We start from the raw sequence: 21,015 nt of genomic DNA, 5'->3' as shown, positions 1-21,015 counted from the left end.
AGGAGTGTTTTAAGAGCTGAGCTCTTCTTGAGCTCAGTGTGTGTGCTTGTGTTGTCAGGGTGTGAGGTAGAGGAGCGCGGAGGCTGTCTACACCCTCAGGCCTGCAGACTCTGGTATGTGTTTGTGCTCGGGTGGTGATAAGAACATCCTATTTACTCAGCTGGCAGCTTCAGTGGAGACTCAGGCTGAAGCGTAACTGTGCTTATACACCGTAGAAGTGGAGACGACAGGAAGTAACATGGTGAAAAATGTACCAGCGACCATGATTGGACATCAGTGATCTACTATAAAAACACATGGCACATATTTAAACCACTGGAATTCCAAATCTACTAGTTCAATATGGAAATGTGAAAGCGAGATGATCTTCCATTAGTGTGTTACATTTGTTCAAACTTTGCATTGTAATGTTGCATGTTGTATTTCTTAATTCAGCCCTTGCTTGACAATAATAATCGCCTTTTCAAAATTGTACTATCACGTATTCTACACACAAACAGCCATATATAACCCTCTTGTAGTAGCATTCAACCATGTAAAGGCAGTCTATACAGCTTACATTGCACTGAAAGTTATGTTATCCTTGTTTATTGGTCCTTATACACAGGCTCGTGGAAGCTCAGACAGTCTGGTGCAGGCCCTGTTCAAACATCAAGCCTTGGCTCCCGCAGTGGAGATGTGAGTGTGCGAGTGTGTGCCGGTGCTATCAGATATCGGGCATAATTAGAGCTGTCAGCTGGAGGGCGAGGCGAGTCGTCGGAACAGACATGGCAGAACGAGTTGAGCACGACCGCTCCTGCGTGTAGCTATAGGATGCTTGGCCAGGCATGAAATGAAATAAGTAATTTGATGTTGACATCAGAAATTGAAATGATACCTGCAGCCCCTCGTCAGGGAAGAGAGAGAAGACCGAAGATGAAGCATTAGAGGGGGGCCCGGAGAAGGGAAGGGAGATGTAAGAAGAAATGTAAGTGGAATAGGGGAAACAGATAAAGTTAGAGATTAAACAAAAGATAGAGTTTTTATTGGACAGGTAAGAACAACCCACAAAGATATGCAGAATGTGTTGTGTGTGAAGATTAAAAAATGACATTTTTGGGTGAACTATCCTTTAAGAGTCATGTTAAAACCAAGTTAAAAATAGAATAATAAACAATTCATGGATTATTTATAGAATTAATAAGAACAGTATTATTTATGTATTTTTTAATTATGTTTTTGTATGTGTATTATCTTATTTCTAACTGAAATGTTAGCAATAGTATAAGATGAACATGTTATCTTTTTTATTTTGACATTGGCTGTGAGGGATTAAATTATAGTCTATTCAACGTCATTCCTTTTTTATTTCTTATTATTTAACTGACAAAACATTGAAAAATAGAAGTAGTAGTAGAAAGAAACTTGGATAGAAAATTACTTGATAACTTAAACCTTCTTGTTCTTCCCAGCCTCATTTGCATTCTCATCAAACTAATGTGCCTAGTTTTTTTTGGTAAGTCCATTTCTCTGTTACCGAATATTTTGAAACCCTTGAGTATTCTAAACAGGAAGTGCTGAAAGGTGCTGGAGATACTCTTTTGCTTGAGAAGTTTCTCAGGGTCACATACAAAGTAGAACACCCCAGTCCTGAGGGGGTCGTGGAAGCAGGTTATTCACAGTCACACTGTAAAAAAAGCCACTTCATAGTTCATACCAACTTAGAGGTACTAGATAACAGATATGGAGAGCAGGGCCTACATTTTGGCACAGGATTGCAGGTATTGTGCATACTTTTACTTGGAAATTCCCACAAACATTTATTTAATATAGGATGAAGTTCCATGAATCCACACAGATAAACAGATGAAATCAGTAATTCTAAATCTTTCTGCCGGACTTTAATTTAAAAAACAGCATCAGTGATTAAATGGTACTCACTCTCTCACTCTCAATATGACATGCAGATGGCTTTACATTGCTACATCGTGCTTGCAATACAAGCACAGAATCAATAAAGATACCTACTTTACCAGCACACTGCACCACGTTATATTCTGTATAAAGGATGCTCTACCAGTGCAAATTTTTAGTTGGCTAATGAAAGGTTTTTTAGTAAACACATCAAAATTACACAGGCAGCACACACTCACACTGATAGAAGATGATCACCTGCCTAAACATCTTAAGGGTGTAAAATATTAATACAAAGTTGTACGTCTAGCTGCATTTTGATGTCAAGATCATCAGAAAAAGCGTTCAATTCCTTGAATAGTGAAAATTTGGCCTGTTGGTGAGATTTAGTGAACAACACAAAATCTTACATGACTGGACTTTAGTTTGCGAGTTTTGTTTTTAATTGAATTCAATTAAAGTTTAAAATCAAACTAAACATAGGCTATTGCACAACAGAAAGTAGAGATTTAAAATTTCTGTAAGCATTTTCCTAGCAATACAAATACAATTCACCACATAAATGCATAAATTGTAAAATCATTGACATCGAGTGAGCAAACACTAACTAGAGAGGTTCTATTTTTATTTTTGACATGTAAAAGTGTTTATAGTTATTATAAAATATATATTAGTGCTGGGCAATGATTACAAATTTTAATCGCGATTAATCACGATTGTCTGCGATTAATCGCAGTGTTATGCACAACACTAACAATGTATTCAAAAGTAGTGTATTGTGCACTTTCATTTAAAAGTACTGCTATATGAACAAATGTGCAATAACATTTGGTTTGCAAACACTAAACAAATAAGGTGCTTTTTACAGCAGTATTCCTTTTACATAGTAGCAGTTCTTGTAAATCTTAACTTGTAACATTAACGTAAATAAATATAAAACAAGCTATTTGTCACTGCCAGGACATTTTTATAGCAAATATTTGATAGTTTATTATAGAAAAACAAGTTATGCTCAGAGTCCAGAGCCTCGATCATAACATTATAACAGGCACCTTCCTTTAGAGACCTGCACGATCGCTGGACCCATTGCAGCAGAGTGCGGCGCGGGACAACACTTGTGTACCATCATATATTCATGATGGGACACCATTTTCATAAAAGTGAAGCAAAACGAAGGGAAAGCTTGAATTGGGATTCTGAGGAGTAATTTGTGTTCTTGTTATAGACTGTTTGGCAGTGTGCTAATGATGTCTTCTCTCTCGTACTCCTTTCCACTGCACTGATGAAAATAAATGAGAGAGACAGAGCCTGGTGTTGATCTTTTCTTGAAAGAGAGGAAGCTGGGGTCAAAAGAGGTCACACAGGACATCTTGCTCTCTTTCCCCCCTTTTTTTTCCTCTTTTCCTCACCCTCTCTCCTCCCTCTCCTCTCTCCCCCTGTCCCCATGCACTGCCAACTCATTAAGCTACAAATGGTGCATCAACCTTGTTCTCGCCAGCGGTAACCCCAAACCTTGGATAAATTGGCAGGCTTGCTGAATTTGCTCCGAAACCCCAGGTCCCCTTTCAGTCGTGTTTGGCCAGCATGGCGGCGTGGTTTCCCCAGGCAGGGTGACTGGAGGCCAGGGCAAAGGGAAGAGGAGAAAAGGGGATGTGTGGAGGAGACAGGCGAATTAAACACACATGTGTTTAGTCTCTGCGGCAGGAGTGAAATGCCATCATTATCCGGCTGCCTATCAAATAAATTGCCAATTACAGGGCGCTGGATTGCAGTAAACAGCACATTAATGCTTTTCTTTTGGTGCGCGTGTGTTTGCCGAGAGGGATGGGGGACGGACACATCGTGCCCTGTGAGCGTTTGGTGCCTTTGCCCAACCGTCACCATCTTGCTGATGAGAGACAAAGCAGAAGACAATAATGAGGTCAGTCCGAGCCAGGAACAAAACCAAACTAAAAGGCTTAAATATGACAGTTAATTTAACATCATCGTCACTGCAGTGTCCCTCCTACAGAGGGACCATCCTAAAGCAGCTCTTTATCTCTCATTATAGCCTGCTAATCTGACACAGAGAGGCACAGACAGACAGTAAAAAGAGACTGAGAGAAACTGATAACATTATCTGCTCTATGGTCGCCATAGTGACAGTACTCTGGGATTTCTTTGTAACATTTTATTGCTCATTCATCATTCAGTGTGGTCTTAACTGAGACAGGGCAATGAAATATTTACATTGAGGGTCAGGTGGTACAGTAGTTTGACCTGTTTAGTGGTATGTCTGCTGGGGGGTCGGGTGTGTAGCGTTAATAACATGCTCTTAACATGCACACACATACATAAGAGAAATCTGCAGATTTTCAGAGTGTATAGATCTGAATTCAGCATTCAGATATAGATTCAGAATTACCATTAAAGCAGTACTGTTCACAATAGAGGAGTCAAACCTGATTTTGAGTGTGAACAGAATCAGAATGTAGTTTCAGAATTCAGTTAGGATACAAGATCTCAGCAGTGCCATTCATTATGGATAGATTATAGAAAGATCTGATTTTAAGTCTGAAAGAACGATTTAATCAGAATTAAATTTAGATAAAGAATTCGGATCTCAATTCAGATTTAAAATCTAAGCTGTGCTTTTCATAAGATGTGAGACAGATCTAATTTTGAGGTTGAAGAATCAAGAATGAAGAATTAAGGTGTAAACGAACACATTCAGAAATGTAGTTGCGTTAAGGAATTTAGATACAAATGTGAGACAGGCTTGATTTTGGGTTTGAAGAAACAGAATCAGAATTCCTTTGAATAAAGAATTCAGGTATAAATTCAGATTCATAATCTCAGTGCTATTCATAAAAAGTGAGACGAAGAATCAAAAGTAGAACTCGTATTCAGAATTCATCCTTCTTAAACCTTAGACTTTTACAGAATTCACATTTGTCTATCCATGTGAGAAGCAATAATAGTCACTACAAACACATTGCAGCTAGTTTATTTATGATTGTGTTTCCAGTACTTCATCTAAATGTTCTCTAAATGCAGTGTTATAAAAAATCATTATTGTTCTTGGTCTCTCTGGAATTCGCTTTCAAACTCCCTGAGTGGTTTGCAAGGATTTGTAGCCCTTTTGCCATTCTGCAATAAACATTTGAATCCAGCGTTTGGTTAGTGGCTGTAGATTATTAGTTCTGCCTGTGCTGGGAGATTCTTTTGTCATGTGGTAAAACAATCTCCACCCTGTAATTATGGCCACTGGAGCAGATTTATATCATATAATGTAGATGACGTTCTTAATGATTGCTGTTATTATTTGATTTCTTCAGGTTGTGGAAAGAGTCCGCAGTGTTTTGAGGAGAGGTCATGTTTCTGCCGAAGCTTTTGACCTGCGGATAGTTATAGCTCTTTCATGGCTGAAGTCAAACAGATTACATTAAAGTCAAACTTTCCGCTCTCTGTTTATCACGGATCCTCAAACCTCACTGCTAATTTTGATTATTCATCTACACAGTTGTTATAATGAGGTCAGGGGCCCTTACATGCTGAGAAATGCCGACCAATTTGCTCCGATGTGGAAGTTGTAATTGCTCGCATCAATTATCTAGTAGTTATTTTGCCGTCTCCATTCGTCACTCCCATTCTTTCTCTCTCTCTCTCTCTCCTTCTCACATTCGCTCTAATTTAACATTTTCCTTATTAGAGATGAGCATTTAGATGTAGCAGTGTGCACCGCACCTATAATTAGCTGATTATCATGGCAGGAATTAAAGTGTTTGAACAGGAGTTCGGAATTTATGTCTGTGTGTGTGGCAATAAAAAAAAAAAAAACATTTTGTTTATGCATTTGTGACAGTGTGACAGCATTTAAGGTTGTTTTTGCCTGTCTGGATGACAGCATGTTTATAACTGTCCAAGTGTGGAACGGGATACGGAGTTTGTCTGAAGAACAGTAGTGGTTATGATTGCTTTATAGCTTAACAGCACTGCTCTAAATCAGCTGTCAGTCACTCTGACCCGAAACACGGCTGGTGACAGCATCTCAATAAACCTGCAACTCGTCCCTCTCTGCTTTGCTGTTATGCCAAAACTGACCAGCACTGCACACACACACACTTATCTACATGGATAGCACTCTCCCATTAGACAGCCGGGGTTTTTTTACCCTCATCGTTCACATTTTAGCACAACCAAGAGCTATGGGAATTATTTCAAAGAAAACATCAGATAAAAGTACATTCACATTAAAAACAGATATAGTTTTGTAAACATTTTAAAGTCATCCGTATTAGGTGACTATATTAAGGACAGGAAATATGTACAGGATGAAGCGTATCAGGCCCGAACCAAACAAATTAAAGATTCGATCAGGAGCATGGTTGAAACATGAGGAGCCGAATTCCTCAGAAATGCAACAGGATGTTGTAAATCAATTCCTAGCTCCACAAGTCAGAAGCTTTAACATCAGAATTATTATAAACTTTAACATCGGAATTTAAATTTTTTGTTATACGATGTATATTGTGACCCCTAAACAATTAAAATTGTCTTAACTTTTGATTGCCTTTTTAATTCAGGAGTTTCAGAGTTCCACACGTGAGTAAAACTTTGATCAATTATAATGTTAATTTCGCTTTGATACTGAATCTGAAGAAAAAGTATTTTAGAGTCTCATGGACGCTAAGGCATGTTTATAGTCCGTACATCTTCCTCAATTCATCCACTTTTGGCAGGTGTGGACTAAGTTGAACCTGAGATTGTTTTTGTGTGAATGTGGCAGCAGATTTTAACAAACAGTGACAGGGTGATCTGGCTGCATCACAGCATGTTTGTATTGGACTGTCATAGTCTAACAGCTAACGAACGGTCCATCATGGGCGATGAGGAGAGGGACAACAGGGATGAACATGTCTACACATGTAGTCAGCACTTACCCATCAGGTCAGGAACCAATCAGAAGTTTCATAACCTCTAGAGAATTACGTCAACAGTGGCGAGTGTATAAACATTATTATTTTTTTCTCCATTGTCAAATTTTTATTTTTTACTTTATTTTATACTTTTATTATTATTACTTTTTTTTACATTTTTATTTTATACTTTTTTTCTAATTAATTGTGTATTTATTTGGTTTAATTTGGATTGTTTTTTGGCTGGAGATTAGCGATTTAACAAAATGAAACTGAGTCTTGATACTGACTTTAAACATACAGAACATGACCTACAAGAAATCCATTGCTCAGTGTGCAAGTTTTCTGTCAGTTTTATAGAAGTCAGATTTTTATCTTAACTTTTAGCTTGAAATCTTGGTAATTTTACTTTATTAGTTTGATTTGGTTAACAGAGCGTCTGAACTAAAGCCAGTTATCAGCGCCTTACCCTTGAATCCAGTCAAGCTCAGCATCATCCAGTCATTCACCAGCTAATCTTGTTCCATTTTCTACAATTTCCTCTCCTTTTATCCACAGACAGTGTGAGGAAAGGAGTGAGAGAGAAGCAGACAAAAAGTGCTGGCAGGGACTAGATTGTATCTTTCTCTATGTCGTCTTTTCAGATCAGAGTCCATATTGTAATGTCATTGTCTTTTCCTCATTTAGTTTTTTATTTTATTTTCCAATAGAGATGGATAGCTTGGAGGAATCTCTCTCTTGCTGTTGTTCTCTCTCTGCCTCCCTTTAGTGGTAGGTTCAGTTCATCATAGTGAGTGGAATAAGTGAAGCCTGAGGGAATCTTAACAAAGGTCTTGTTCTGATTGGATAATGACAGCACGGGGCCCAAGGAGCAAGAGAAATTGCTAGTTGCCATAGCAATAAGAGAGCAATGTGGGCACCATATTCGGAATGTGAAAGAATGCAGCAGAGAAAGAAAGAGAAAAATAAAATATTTTTGACTCAGAGAGCCTGTATAAGAAGCATGTCTCTGTCTTGGTTGTTTGACATTTTGAGCTAACAGCATACGGGTGCAATGCATCGGCATCCCTCACCCTCTGTGGACCAAGTGTCACTTGAGCAAAGTTGTCAAATGCATTGCTTTTACAGAAAATACCTTGGCTATGAGCTAAAATAAACTCAACCTTGCCCACCAGGATACAGGCATCAGTCGCTTTCATAAACACCAGCACAAGCTCACTTCTCCTGAGCCTACAAATCACCATGACCTAGAGCCTCTAAGTGTGTGTTTTCAACTGAGCTGCCACGACCTTATTCCCCAAGCCTGTGTTGTAAATATACCAGACTTCTTTCTCTTCCTGCAATTTTTCCCCCTGCTTGTTTGGCTTCCTCAGAGGCAACTCATGTATTCACTCCCTAATGATCCTTCCTTATGATGGATAGAGACTGCCTTGCCCAGGCCAAGTAGTGCTGCTGTATCTTCAGCAGACCCAGGTGCTGATGGAAAGGCTGTGTGTGGTTCTCCAGGGATGAGAGAAGTTGGAAGAGAAGCTGGAAAGGCCTCATATTGTGAGGTTGTAGGCTTGGTTACTCTCCATTTTTTCTCGCAGAGCATGGCCGAAACTATTCATTACTGCCAATCAAACCTCTTAATGTTGTGCTGGATTCGCTACTTAGACTTTCAGCTTCTGTAGAACATATTATTAAAAAAATAAATCAATAAAAGCAGTGTGACTCATGTCATGATTATACCACAGTTGAGTGATGTTGTTTGATGTATTGCAAGGTCCTAATAAATGTTATTTAAAAAGTTTTTACTAAGTAAAAAATAAAAAATAAATTGTTTTTATTAAACATTCATGTAGTTCAAACAGAACACATTGGTGCTAGAAATGCCAAGGTAATGGGTTTGATTCCAAAGGGAATGTATATTTAAAGGGGTCATATGATGCGATTTCAAGTTTTCCTTTTATCTTTGGAGTGTTACAAGCTGTTCGTGCACAGATAAGATCCCTAAAGTTGCAAAGACTAAAGTCTTTATAAAATGTAAGACTCGACCACATCTTCCTAAAACGCTTCGTTTAAACACGCCCCCACATGTCTACATCACTGTGTGGGAAGATTTGCGCAACACCTCCCAAATGTTCACGCAAAGAAAGAAAGCGTAACTTATATTCTTGCTGTAGTATTGTTGCTGCCACTGCCATTTCGTTGAGACGCTGTGCGTTTCGGTGTTAAAGCAAAAAAAATGTTTTTGGCCTTCCAGAAGAGGACACAACTAGAAATCAGTGGTTAATTTGTATTTACAGCAATGGTCCTTGGGAAACTCTACACACAAAGGCTGTTTCTATAAAGTGGGGCAGTTCCAACTTTGCATCTCTTCACTGGTGTACACCAGTTGGATACTGGAGTCTGAATGGCCGTTATCTTTAGGACTTCCTGCTGTTCCGTCCTCCATAGGATTTTAATATGTGAGTGTGTCTGCTGGGCTGCAGTGAGAATGTATATCACTTGGCTCTGAACCATTAGACTGTATTTAAATGGGCTTTTAACACACTGCAGGCATCACAGTTGCATTGTGTCAATGTCAATGTCACCTTTATTTATATAGCGCTTTAAACAAAATACATTGCGTCAAAGCAACTGAACAACATTCATTAGGAAAACAGTGTCAATAATGCAAAAAATGAGAGTTAAAGGCAGTTCATCATTGGATTCAGTTATGTCATCTCTGTTCAGTTAAATAGTGTCTGTGCATTTATTTGCAATCAAGTCAACGATATCGCTGTAGATGAAGTGTCCCCAACTAAGCAAGCCAGAGGCGACAGCGGCAAGGAACCGAAACTCCATCGGTGACAGAATGGAGAAAAAAACCTTGGGAGAAACCAGGCTCAGTTGGGGGGCCAGTTCTCCTCTGACCAGACGAAACCAGTAGTTCAATTCCAGACTGCAGCAAAGTCAGATTGTGCAGAAGAATCATCTGTTTCCTGTGGTCTTGTCCTGGTGCTCCTCTGAGACAAGGTCTTTACAGGGGATCTGTATCTGGGGCTCTAGTTGTCCTGGTCTCCGCTGTCTTTCAGGGATGTAGAGGTCCTTTCTAGGTGCTGATCCAGCATCTGGTCTGGATACGTACTGGATCCGGGTGACTGCAGTGACCCTCTGATCTGGATACAGACTGGATCTGGTGGCCACGGTGACCTCGGAACAAGAGAGAAACAGACAAATATTAGCGTAGATGCCATTCTTCTAATGATGTAGCAAGTACATAGGTTGTTATGGGAAGTGTTTCCGGTTCCGGTTTACCTAATTAATGCATTCTAAAAATCCTTTAACGGATTTGGATAATAAAAGCATATTAGTATGTTATGTGTATGCCAGGTTAAAGAGATGGGTCTTTAATCTAGATTTAAACTGCAAGAGTGTGTCTGCCTCCCGAACAATGTTAGGTAGGTTATTCCAGAGTTTAGGCGCCAAATAGGAAAAGGATCTGCCGCCTGCAGTTGATTTTGATATTCTAGGTATTATCAAATTGCCTGAGTTTTGAGAACGTAGCGGACGTAGAGGATTATAATGTAAAAGGAGCTCATTCAAATACTGAGGTGCTAAACCATTCAGGGCTTTATAAGTAATAAGCAATATTTTAAAATCTATGCGATGCTTGATAGGGGGCCAGTGCAGTGTTGACAGGACCGGGCTAATATGGTCATACTTCCTGGTTCTAGTAAGAACTCTTGCTGCTGCATTTTGGACTAGCTGTAGTTTGTTTACTAAGCGTGCAGAACAACCACCCAATAAAGCATTACAATAATCTAACCTTGAGGTCATAAATGCATGGATTAACATTTCTGCATTTGACATTGAGAGCATAGGCCGTAATTTAGATATATTTTTGAGATGGAAAAATGCAGTTTTACAAATGCTAGAAACGTGGCTTTCTAAGGAAAGATTGCGATCAAGTAGCACACCTAGGTTCCTAACTGATGATGAAGAATTGACAGAGCAACCATCAAGTCTTAGACAGTGTTCTAGGTTATTACAAGCAGAGTTTTTAGGTCCTATAATTAACACCTCTGTTTTTTCAGAATTTAGCAGTAAGAAATTACTCGTCATCCAGTTTTTTATATCGACTATGCAATCCATTAGTTTTTCAAATTGGTGTGTTTCACCGGGCTGCGAAGAAATATAGAGCTGAGTATCATCAGCATAACAGTGAAAGCTAACACCATGTTTCCTGATGATATCTCCCAAGGGTAACATATAAAGCGTGAAGAGTAGCGGCCCTAGTACTGAGCCTTGAGGTACTCCATACTGCACTTGTGATCGATAGGATACATCTTCATTCACTGCTACGAACTGATGGCGGTCATATAAGTACGATTTAAACCATGCTAATGCACTTCCACTGATGCCAACAAAGTATTCAAGTCTATGCAAAAGAATGTTGTGGTCAATTGTGTCAAACGCAGCACTAAGATCCAATAAAACTAATAGAGAGATACACCCACGATCAGATGATAAGAGCAGATCATTTGTAACTCTAAGGAGAGCAGTCTCAGTACTATGATACGGTCTAAATCCTGACTGGAAATCCTCACATATACCATTTTTCTCTAAGAAGGAATATAATTGTGTGGATACCACCTTTTCTAGTATCTTGGACAGAAAAGGGAGATTCGAGATTGGTCTATAATTAACTAGTTCTTTGGGGTCAAGTTGTGGTTTTTTGATGAGAGGCTTAATAACAGCCAGTTTGAAGGTTTTGGGGACATGTCCTAATGACAATGAGGAATTAATAATAGTCAGAAGAGGATCTATGACTTCTGGAAGCACCTCTTTCAGGAGCTTAGATGGTATAGGGTCTAACATACATGTTGTTGGTTTAGATGATTTAACAAGTTTATACAATTCTTCCTCTCCTATGGTAGAGAATGAGTGGAACTGTTCCTCAGGGGGTCTATAGTGCACTGTCTGATGTGATACTGTAGCTGACGGCTGAATGGTTGCAATTTTATCTCTAATAGTATCGATTTTAGAAGTAAAGTAGTTCATAAAGTCATTACTGCTGTGGTGTTGGGAAATGTCAACACTTGTTGAGGCTTTATTTTTCGTTAATTTAGCCACTGTATTGAATTGACCTGGGGTTATGTTTGTTTTCTTCTAAAAGAGAAGAAAAGTAATCGGATCTAGCAGTTTTTAATGCTTTTCTGTAGGATATGTTACTTTCCCGCCAAGCAATACGAAATACCTCTAGTTTTGTTTTCCTCCAGCTGCGCTCCATTTTTCGGGCTGCTCTCTTTAGGGTGCGAGTATGCTCATTATACCATGGTGTCAAACTGTTTTCCTTAACCTTCCTTAAGCGTAAAGGAGCAACTTTATTTAAAGTGCTAGAAAAGAGAGAGTCCATAGTTTCTGTTACATCATCAAGTTGTTCTGAGGTTTTGGATATGCTAAGGAATTTGGATACATCAGGAAGATAACTTAAAAAGCAGTCTTTTGTGTTAGAAGTGATGGTTCTTCCATACTTGTAACAAGAAGTAGAATTTACAATTTTGGCTATATGAATTTTGCAAAGAACTAAATAATGATCTGAGATATCATCACTTGGCTGAATAATTTCAACACCATCAACATCAATTCCATGTGACAGTATTAAATCTAGAGTATGATTTCGACAATGAGTAGGTCCTGAAACGTGTTGTCTAACACCAATAGAGTTCAGAATGTCTATAAATGCTGATCCCAATGCATCGTTTTCATTATCAACATGGATATTAAAATCCAGTCTGTCTGCTTCCTGACCTGGGCCCCAGTTAGTCAAGTATAAACACTAAGACTATTTGCCATATTTCTAGAGAGAAGAGTGGCGCCACCCCAGGAGGGATGAAGACCATCTCTTTTAAACAGGTCAGGTCTGCCCCAAAAGCTCGTCCAATTGTCTATGAAACCTATGTTATTCTGTGGGCACCACTTAGACATCCAGCCATTGAGTGATGACAATCTGCTATGCATCTCATCACCACGGTAAGCAGGGAGGGGACCAGAGCATATTACAGTGTCTGACATCGTGCTTGCAAGTTCACACACCTCTTTAATGTTATTTTTAGTGATCTCAGACTTGCGAAGTCGAACATCATTAGCGCCGGCATGAATAACAATCTTACTGTATTTACGTTTAGCATTAGCCAGCACTTTTAAATTTGCCAAGATGTCAGGCGCTCTGGCTCCCGGTAAACATTTGACTATGGTGGCTTGTGTCTCTATATTCACGTTCCGTACAATAGAATCACCAATAACTAGAGCACTTTCATCAGGTTTCTCAGTGGGTGCATCACTGAGTGGGGAGAACCTGTTTAATGTTTTGATCGGAACAGAAGAGCGGTGTTTTGACCCACGACTACGCTGCCTCACCGTCACCCAGTTGCCCTGCTGCTGGGGCTCTGTTTCCGGAACCGAACAATGTACAGGAATCCCTGAGCTAGACGCATCCAAAGCCGTATCTAGAGCCCTAACATTTTTACTGTCCTCAATTAAAGTTTGGATGCGTGTCTCTAATTCTGAAATCTTCTCTGTCAGCCTAACTATTTCCCTGCATTTATCACATGTGAATCCCTCATCAGCGACAGAGATAGATAAACTGTACATGTGGCAAGAGGTGCAAGAAACAATGATAGGAGAAGCCATTACTCACCGTGCTTGATGAAAATTCTTACTGCGGTTGTTTGATGAACTTGTGAAAAACTGGAGCGAGGGAGAGGAGAAAAGAAAACAGCGATAGGTTTGAATGAAAACGCTAATGACAAGCTAACGAGTGCTAACGCTTTGCAGGTGTACTGCACTCACGGAAATAAAATAAAAGTGAACGATCAAAGTTAATCTGATAAGATTGATCGATAATATCAGAAATATGGTGTGAATTAAGTTATATTTTACCACTTTAAAAAACAGAGAGTAATAGTAAGATAAAGATTCTAGAGAAAAAAATAAAATAAAAACAGCTACACGGAGCTACAATTTGCTACAGAAGGCCAACAGGAAGTAGAGAAAACACTGTCCAACAGCGACACCCGCAGGCAGGCCAATGACAAAACGGTGGACTTATCTGGGCCAGCAAGCAACTCCCAGAACATGCTGGAAACCATCTAGCAAAAGCCTTGTGCTCATTGAAGTTCAGTTAATGGACTGCACTGTGTTTTTCAGTCACTCACTATAAAGAATAAAAGTCTTAAGGACTTCATTCAAAGCACAGAACTATATAATCAAAGGAAATTAGTAAAGACATTTTTAGTTTAGTAAAAACTGATTTATAAGAAATCACTACATTTTATTGCCTTCATGATTTAGTGTAACAACCACATGTTTTCCTCCTCATATGTGAAAGAAAAAAAACACGAGATGGAATGTAAATGTAAAGTAGTTACTGGCTTTAGATTTTCATCCAGCAGTCATTTTTATTGGCATGTCAAGCCACGCAGGTGGTTGGGGAAACATAAATTCTTGCTGGGTGTTCTGAATCCAGCCAGGGTTCCAGAACAATCTGTCACGGTTGTGTTGAGATTTATGCTTGAGTGGAAGAGGCTAAGTACACACAGAGTGTTAAAGAGTCCTGTAAAGAACAAGCTATTAAAACATCCACCCAGAACTGACTTCCGAACCCTGACCGGAGCCATAGGATCACAAGGCTGAGAGCATTTTTGTGCATTTTTGTAGTTTGTAATATTTAAAATGAAATAAAATATAAATATATAAAATATTTAATTGTGTTTAAATGTAAAATTCAGCTCTCTCTTAGAAATAGGGCTAAATCTTTAATATTTCTTACTGAACATCATTCAATTTTTTTCACTTTTCAGTTTTTTTTATTAAAATATGAATCTTAGATTTTTTAAAGGAGTCATGACCCACAATTTTCACTTTTCCACGAGAATCAATGTATGTTATGATTGCCTAACGATTATACACTGGCCGGGAAGCCAATATTTAAAAGTGAAGCGTTTGTTTACCTCAGGGTTTGTAAAATAGCCCACGTGCACGCGCACTCAAATACGAGATTTTTATTTCTTCCCCGTCTTGACGTCAAGACGGGGCAGGATATACCATATATGGACACCGCAGCAGGAAGCTCGCCCCTTCCCCTCTCCCCCTCATATTCAGTCGCGAAAGATGCTGGAGTAGTGCACACGTGAGTTGCTCTGTGGTTGACTGCCAGAATCAACATGTAAATGTGTTTTCTCTACCAAGAACGGACCTAGCTATCAGAGACCAGTGGATTAAATTCATTTTTAATGACGCGGTTCCTTCAACCCTTCCACTGGCTTATCTTTACGTGTTTGTGCTAAACATTGTACGCCGAAATCCTTCACAAATTTGGGGCAATATCAGGCAAAATTGGCATCAAAGCTCGGGAAAAGCGCCATTCCAACAAAATTGGCTGCAATTGAAACAGTAAGACTGTGTTTTTATTGCTCTACTGTGTGTAACAAACAGCATAACTGCTAATGCAGCTATTGTATGCTATTGCGTCTGTCACTAGACAAATAAACGAAAGACTGGAGGTGAAGTAATTATTTATGTTCCCTGTAAACGGACTGCAAAAACGGACTTTTGACTGCATTATAATGATTTCTTAATTCAGAATATGATCAAGATTGCGTAGGTTGATGTGTTCGGGGAATTTGCCAGTTAATAGTAACATTTAAAGCCCCTTAAATGAACGAAATGACTCGAAAAAAGATTTGTTCATTTTGATGAACTAGTTTGAACAAGAGAGTCTGGCGTTGCCAGATTGGGTGTTTTTTCCGCTACATATTAAGGCCGGTTTACGGTGTGTTTTAGGTGGGTTTTCGCCTGGAAGGCTTTATAGAAATCTGGCATCCTACTGAACGAAGTTAAACTGAGAGAGCGTGGCGTTCACAGACACCAGAATGAACGACTAGTAATGCGGTACGTTCAGTTCATGTTCGCCCAAAATATGAACGAGTTCATGAACTATCGTTCAATGAACGCATCATGGCACAACTTAGTATATATGCAAGCATGTTTCATATGTGTGTGTGAATGAAGTTTGATTTAAGCCCTAAACGGCGCTGGCCGGGAAGCCGGTCGCGTTCATTCACAACTTGCGCCATGATGTCAGTTTGTAATGATATGCTAAAGCGTTACCTGCGGTGTCAACCCCCCTCCTTCCTGCAACCAATCAACGTGCCCCTCATTTGCATTATTATAATGACCGTCCACGACAGCCAAAATATCGCATCAGATCTCGCGAGACAATAATGCCTACAGAGATAAGGGTCTGAGGAGCTCTGTGTTTATTTTTTTCCAATTTTCTTTTTTAGAAGGGCCTGAAAGACTATAATACAGCAGTAGGTATCCAAGGTAATACGAGGGTATGACTCCTTTAAACACGTTGCCATAGGCAAGTGGTTTGAAAAGCCACTTTTTCATAACATTGTGGAAGAAATATTATAATATATATGATATTATGATAGTCTTGAAATATTGTGTTGGACAATGAGGCGCCTTCAAAGTCAAAAAGGTTGAAAGCCACCGTCATTGAGGTATTGTAGAGCGTTGACAGTAAGTTATGTGGAGAAGTGGGGGGAACTGGACTGAGCTATTTTGTGAGCCAGATTCAAACTCATGTTGACCGTCTTAGCACCACAGTGCAACGTTTCTGATAACTTGTGCTTACAACTATAAAAAAGCCTTTTATCTGGTTGTTTTGCGATGCTTACAATCATGTCATTCTAGGCTTAACTTTGCTCAGGGTTGAGCTTATATTGTGCTTTACATCAGCTCATGAGTGGCATGTGAAATACCTCTCTGACAGGCACTATTGTGCGCGGCTGTCTCTCTGCATCAGGGCTGTTTATATGTTTAGTCCCCGTCAAGGCCTCGCTGCGGCTAAGAGGATTTCTCTGTGTATCGCATCACTTCTGTATTAGAAGCCACTGCAATTTCCTCCAAAACCTCAAAGCAAAAGTAAATAAATGTGAAGGTATATGAATATAGGAACACAACCCCCTGGAATTATAGTTGCAGAAAGATTATTCCAGAGACATTATTTCCCCCTAGTCATAGACTTAACTCAAATGTAGAGGGAGAGTGAAATTGCTAGAAGAAAGGCAAACAGAAAAGGTGGGAGTTCATGAGGAGAGAAATAACATTTTCATTTGTTTCAGGCCCTGTGGGAGAGATAGGCCATGCCAGTAAATAGATGCCGTTATGAGAAATGATTTTCTTTTCCCTGATGGGGGATGTGGTTTTAAGGCACACTTATCCATCTGCAATCTAGATGTCAAACCCCAGGAATCCAGAATAGCAACACAGCGGTGTGATCGTAATGACACACGAATCTAACCTCCCCAGCCGTTTCTCGTCTCTCTCTCAGGCTCCCGCCAGCTTGCCGCTCTTTCTTTAAGACTTGAGGTTTGTTCTTTGATGTCCGTTTGTTCTTTCCAGCTCAATCATGACATGTTTAAATTGGCCAGTCGAATCACCTTCTAGCGCTTCTGGTTCTGTTGAGTTGAACGTTCAAGAGGAATGGAGAGAAAAATAGTTTTCTTTGCCAGTTATTGTCACTGTGAGACAGACGGAGAAGCGAGAGGATAAAAATAAGTTTACAGTTTTATAGATATTTTTATCACTGTAATATTCTTGCCACTGCGTTTCCGAAGAATTTCTTCACTTCCCAGAAGCGGGTGCACTGTGGGTTTCTACGATTTTGCTTATTATTGTCCATTATACCGCTGTAAATGAAAATATGCCACAAGTATGTTCACTCTAAGTGAGAGTTTTTTTTTTTTAAATTGACACAGTACAGTAAGTATCTCCGGCTTAAAAGCTTTTTGCAAAAGGCACACAGGCTTAAGGGGGAATTTGTATTTTTTTTAGAAAGATTTTTCTTTGACGAGCCGCAGACTTTCTTCACACTTTATCAAACCCATGGCTGCATTCTGCAAAACTCCCTCCATTCTAGTTAGTCTGATCAAAAACAGCACTATGCACCAAACTCTGAGTCATCAAAGGATTTGTGAAGCTTTCATCTTCGGAGCATAGCTTATTGCTTTTCACCTGATACACTGCTTCATCTCAATTCTCTCAAAACATGCCACGCAGTCAAAATTATACCTTGCAGTATAGTTGTTTTTATTGTTCTGTTGCTGTATGTTTCACAAAATCTGTTTTTCAGTAGAACTGCATGCAAGACTTTTTTATGCTATATTTTGTTCAGATACTTGAAATATATTTTTTGTGTTTGTTCTGCAGGAGAAATAAAGTCATACAGCTTTAGAATCACTAGAGGGTGTGTTAATCTTCTTCTTCTTTTTCTTTCGGCTGCTCCCATTAGGGGTCGCCACAGCGGATCATCCGTCTCCATACCACCTTGTCCTCTACATCTGCCTCTTTTACACCAACTACCTGCATGTCTTCCCTCACCACATCCATGAACCTCCTCCTTGGTCTTCCTCTTTTCCTCCTTCCTGGTGGCTCCATCCTCAGCATTCTCCTACCAATATAATTCATGTCCCTCCTCTGCACATGTCCAAACCATCTCAATCTCGCCTCCCTCACCTTGTCACCAAAACGTCCAACATGCGCTGTCCCTCTAATAAACTCATTTCTAATCTTGTCCATCCTCGTCACTCCCAACGAAAACCTTAACATCTTCAGCTCTGCTACCTCCAGCTCCGCCTCCTGCCTTTTACTCAATGCCACTGTCTCTAACCCATACAACATCGCAGGTCTCACCACAGTCCTATAAACTTTTCCTTTCATTCTTGCAGATACTTTACTATCACAAATCACTCCTGTCACTCTTCTCCACCCACTCCACCCTGCCTGCACTCTTTTCTTCACTTCCCTAACACACTCTCCATTACTTTGCACTGTTGACCCCAGGTACCTGAACTCCTCCACCTTCTTCACCTCTTCACCCTGTAACCGCACCACTCCACTGCCCTCCCTCTCATTTACGCACATGTACTCTGTCTTACTCCTACTGACTTTCATTCCCCTCCTCTCCAGCACGTACCTCCACCTCTCCAGGCTCTTCTCAACCTGCTCACTACTCTCACCACAAATCACAATATCATCCGCAAACATCATAGTCCAGGGAGACTCTTGTCTGACCTCGTCCGTCAACCTGTCCATCACCACTGCAAACAGGAAAGGGCTCAGGGCCGATCCTTGATGCAGTCCAACCTTCACCTTGAACCAGTCTGTCGTTCCTACTGCACACTTCACAGCAGTCACACTGTCCTCATACATGTCCTGCACCACCCTCACATACTTCTCTGACACACCTGACTTCCTCATACAATACCACAACTCCTCTCTTGGCACTCTGTCGTACGCTTTCTCTAGATCCACAAATACACAATGCAGCTCCTTCTGTCCTTCTCTATACTTCTCCATCAACGTTCTCAAAGCAAATATGGCATCTGTGGTGCTCTTCCTCGGCATGAAACCATACTGTTGCTCACAGATGGTCACCTCTTCTCTCAGCCTGGCTTCCACTACTCTTTCCCATAACTTCATGGTGTGACTGATCAACTTAATTCCCCTGTAGTTACTGCAGTTCTGCACATCTCCCTTATGCTTAAAGATCGGTACCAGCACACTCCTTCTCCATTCCTCAGGCATCCTCTCACCTTCCAAAATCTTCCAAAACCCAAAACTAGAGGGTGTGTTAATGATGACAGAATTTTCATTTCTGGGTGAACTATACCTTGAACTAATGTTAATGAATTGAACTCTCGTGTAAAGTGTTAAAACAAACTTATTCAGTATTAAATGGAGAACTTAATTTCTCCACAATCTCCAGTGCTGCCGGGGGCAGAACAAAAGAGGCTAGTGTTGTCATATTAGCATAACTCTTGCTTAATTCAGGACACATACTAGTACATTACTCTTACCTTTATAATACAGGAATAGTAATAGTAGTATGTTAGTATGCAGATCCAAAATTCTGTAGCCGCACTGGGTCGTACATAATAATTAACTCAAATGATATAGGGAATTTGGGTAATTAATCAGGAATATGATTAATATATATATATATCATATTACAGTTGCATTAAAATTATTGAAGATGAAAAATAGGTCAATTGTATATATTAATAACTCATCACAAGGCACTGTAATTTACTCATTAATATTTCAATATTCTATTCTTCATATCAATTATTGTGATATCTTTTACTAGAAATTAATGTAAATCAAACGTGGTTCATCCAGCAAACGGCCGTAAGATTCACTTATTAATTCTCAGTAACGCTATCACTTATTATAATTCCAGGACAAACAGTCTCTGGCCATGAAACCATTCTCCTGTCCTTATAAAATTTATATTACTTAAAGTAACAAATCAGCTTTGTAGCTGAGATCGGCATTTCATTGACTTCGTAACATGAGCAACTTAGACAGACAATCTGGAGTATATGGAATTTAATAATTGAACTAATAATACATCAACTACGATTTATACAGAGTAAATACGCGTACGACAATATAGACAGTAAACTTTGTACAAGACATAACGAAATCCAAATCAGGGAGAGGGAGAGAATGAGAGTGAAAGAGGATAAATGAGAGAATAGTTATGTAATAAACCAACAGACAGTAACCCTTGAAAGACCACATAGAAATCTAAATCATAGACAACTTAAACAGCATTTAAAATTTCCATAGAGAATGATACTTGCAAGTGTTTCTCTTTGTGTATGCGAAAGCAGCGTGGGCGTGTAGCGTGCGTCAATCTGGGCTTGTCCTCTCTGTGTCCGGGCTGCTGCGGAATCGCGCGATATTTGAAAGTTCAAAGAAAGCAATGTTTCAGAGTTCGTCTTCCTCGTGTGGAGAGGCGAATAGGTGAATAAACTTAGTAAAGAAAATAAACAAAACAACGAAAACGAAAGCTTCCGAAGGAGTCATGAGAATGGCTGTCCTCTCAGCCCCTGTGCTGAGGGGTGCGGCGGCCGCGCAGAGGGACGAGCAGCGCGTAAGAGGAGAGCGAGGACCAGAGAAGAGAGAGCCAGAGAAGAGAGAGGCTGGACCTTCCGGGGTCAGCTCTTATGGCTTGAAATGGTTCACGCCTCTGTTCGCGTGAACAACCAATGAACGTCCGCGATCTGAAGTGGGAAAAAGTTCCTTTGTCTCTGTGGAAACACCCACCCTAATAAATTAGGGTTTATCAGATTTCAACAGTGATATTCTTGCCAGTTCGTAATTCAAGATTAAATACATT

At 39.8% G+C, this 21,015-nt stretch overlaps 1 protein-coding gene across 7 annotated transcripts in view; it reads left to right on the top strand.

The window, feature by feature from the left end:
- The window catches only part of LOC132132789 (autism susceptibility gene 2 protein homolog), a 361,078-nt gene that overhangs the window by 124,884 nt on the left and 215,179 nt on the right, over positions 1 to 21,015 (top strand). The gene's annotated exons all lie outside the window — the stretch shown is intronic.

The sequence above is a fragment of the Carassius carassius genome, chromosome 49, assembly GCF_963082965.1.
Source record: "Carassius carassius chromosome 49, fCarCar2.1, whole genome shotgun sequence".
NCBI classification, from domain to species: Eukaryota; Metazoa; Chordata; class Actinopteri; order Cypriniformes; family Cyprinidae; genus Carassius; species Carassius carassius.
This window is presented reverse-complemented; position numbering and strand designations above follow the sequence as displayed.